Raw genomic sequence first — 2,857 nt, forward strand, 5'->3', positions numbered from 1 at the left:
ACAATATTAGCAATCAAATGATTTCTATAAATAGTCCCATATGGGGACTATTCAAGTGTAAAAAAAAAAAAATTAAAAAAAATTTGAAAAATCTCCCCCCCCCCCCCAAAAAAAGTAAAATGTAAGTTTTCCCATTTTACCCCCCCAAAAAGCGTAAAAAATTATTAATACACGTATTTGGTATCACCGCGTGCATAAAAGTCTGAACTATTAAAATATATTGTTAATTATCCCGTACAGTGAACGGCGTAAATGTAAAAAAAAAAAAAATATATATATATATATATATATATATATATATATATATATATATAAGAATGCGGCTTTTTTGTCACATTTTATTTAAAAATATTTTATAAAAAATTTATAAAAAAGTAAAACCTAAGGTAAAGTGGTACTGATAAAAACTACAGATCATGGCGCAAAATATGAGCCCTCATACCACCCCCTATACGGAAAAATTAGAAAGTTATAGCTGGTCAAAATAGGGCAATTTCAAACACTAATTTTATTAAAATGGTTTGAGATTTTTGGTAAAATGGTACAATTATAGAAAAGCATATAACATGGGTATCATTTTAATCGTATTGACACACAGAATTAAGAAAACATGTCATTTTTACCAGAAAGTGTACAGCATGAAAACAAAACCTTCCAAAATTTGCTAAATTGCTGTTTTCTTTAAAATTTTCCCACATTAATAATATTTGTTTGGTTTGCACCATACATTTTATGGTAAAATAAGTGATGTAATTACAAAGTACAATTGGTGACACAAAAAACAAGCCCTCATATGGGTATGTGGATGGAAATATAAAAGAGTTATGATTTTTAGAAGGCGAGGCGGAAGAAACGAAAATGCAAAAATAAAATTGATCTGGTCCTTAAGGCCAAAATGGGCCTGGTCCAAAAGGGGTCAAATGCTTTATTTTTGTCATTTATTGCCCCCTTAACATTTTTACTCATACTTATGGATTTTCTTTTATTTCTGACCCTTTATTCCCATATATAAGCCGGCCGGCTCCATACATGACAGTGCGCTCCGCCTATCACCGGCTGAGGCTTGACATCGCTGCGGCCAGTGATAGGCTGATGGCTCTGTGACGTTCCCATCCCCAGGAAGAGCGTTACTGGAGCAACGGGGGAATGTAGGTGAGTGAAAGCACAGGAATACAGAGTACAGTACAGCACAGCGGCTGATAATTCATTGGGGAGGGGGAGAAGGCGTGCTCGCGGGTCACATATGATTGGGGGGTAGAGAAGGAGCGCTCTCGGGTTACATATGATTGGGGACAGCACGCTGCGGCTGATAATTCATTCATTCGAAGGGGGAGTGGTCTAACCGGTATTGCGGTATGGGAAAAATTAATATCGTGCAGGAAAAAAACTTTCGGTATGAACCGGTATACCGCCCAGCACTACTTAAAACTTTTGTCAATAGAATATTTTAGTTGTTCCTTATCAATAAATAAATAAAGATTTATAACAGTTTTCAGTTATGGGGCAGAGTGCAGAATGATGGGGGGAAACTTGGATATTCTGTATATTTTAGCACAAGGCAGCAGCACAACAAAATGTGAAAAAAGTAAAAAGGTCTGAAGACTTTCTAAATGCATTGTACACTGATCAAAAAAATAAAGGGAACACTAAGATAACACATTCTAAATCTGAATTAATAAACTAATAATATGAAATACTTTTGTCTTTACATAGTTGAATGTGCTGACAACAAAATCACACAAAAATTATCAATGTAAATCAAATGTATCAATCCATGGAAGTCTGGATATGGAGTCACACTCAAAATCAAAGTGGAAAACCCCACTACAGGCTGATACAACTTGGATGTAATGTCCTTAAAACAAGTCAAAATGAGGCTCAATAGTGTGTGTGTGTGTGTGGCCACCACGTGCCTGTATGACCTCCCTACAACCTGGGCATCTCCTGATGAGGTGGCGGATGGTCTCCTGAGGGAGGTCCTCCCAGACCTGGACTAAAGCATCCACCAACTCCTGGACAGTCTGTGGTGCAACGTAGCGTTGGGTGGTGGATGGAGCAAGACATGATGTCCCAGATATGCTCAATCGGATTCAGGTCTGGGGAACGGGGGGCAGTCCATAGCATCAATGCCTTCCTCTTGCAGGAACTGCTGACACACTCCAGCCACATGAGGTCTAGCATTGTCTTGCATTAGGAGGAACCCAGGGCCAACCGCACCAGCATATGGTCTCTCACAAGGGATCTGGGAATCTCATCTTGGTACCTAATGGCAGTCAGGCTAACTCTGGCAAGCACATGGAGGGCTGTGCGGCCCCCAAAGAAATGCCACCCCACACCACTACTGACCCACCGCCAAACCGGTCATGCTGGAAGATGTTGCAGGCAGAATGTTCTCCACGGCATCTCCAGACTCTGTCACATGTGCTCACCTGCTTGTGTGAACCTGCTTTCATCTGTGAAGAGCACAGGGTGCCAGTGGCGAATTTGCCAATCTTGTTCTCTGGGAAATGGCAAACGTTCTGCACAATGTTGGGCTGTAAGCAAACCCCCCCACCTGTGGACGTTGGGCCCTCATACCACCCTCAAGGAGTCTGTTTCTAACCGTTTGAGTGGACACATGCACATTTGTGGCCTGCTGGAGCTCATTTTGCAGGGCTCTGGAAGTGCTCCTCCTTGAACAAAGGCGGAGGTAGCGGTTCTGCTGCTGCGTTGTTGCCCTCCTACGGCCTCCTCCACATCTCCTGGTAGCGCCTCTATGCTCTGGACACTACGCTGATTGACAAAGCAAACCTTATTGCCACAGCTCGCATTGGTGTGCCATCCTGGATGAGCTGCACTACCTGAGCCACTTGTGTGG

The sequence above is a fragment of the Hyla sarda genome, chromosome 5, assembly GCF_029499605.1.
Source record: "Hyla sarda isolate aHylSar1 chromosome 5, aHylSar1.hap1, whole genome shotgun sequence".
In the NCBI taxonomy this organism is placed as follows: Eukaryota; Metazoa; Chordata; class Amphibia; order Anura; family Hylidae; genus Hyla; species Hyla sarda.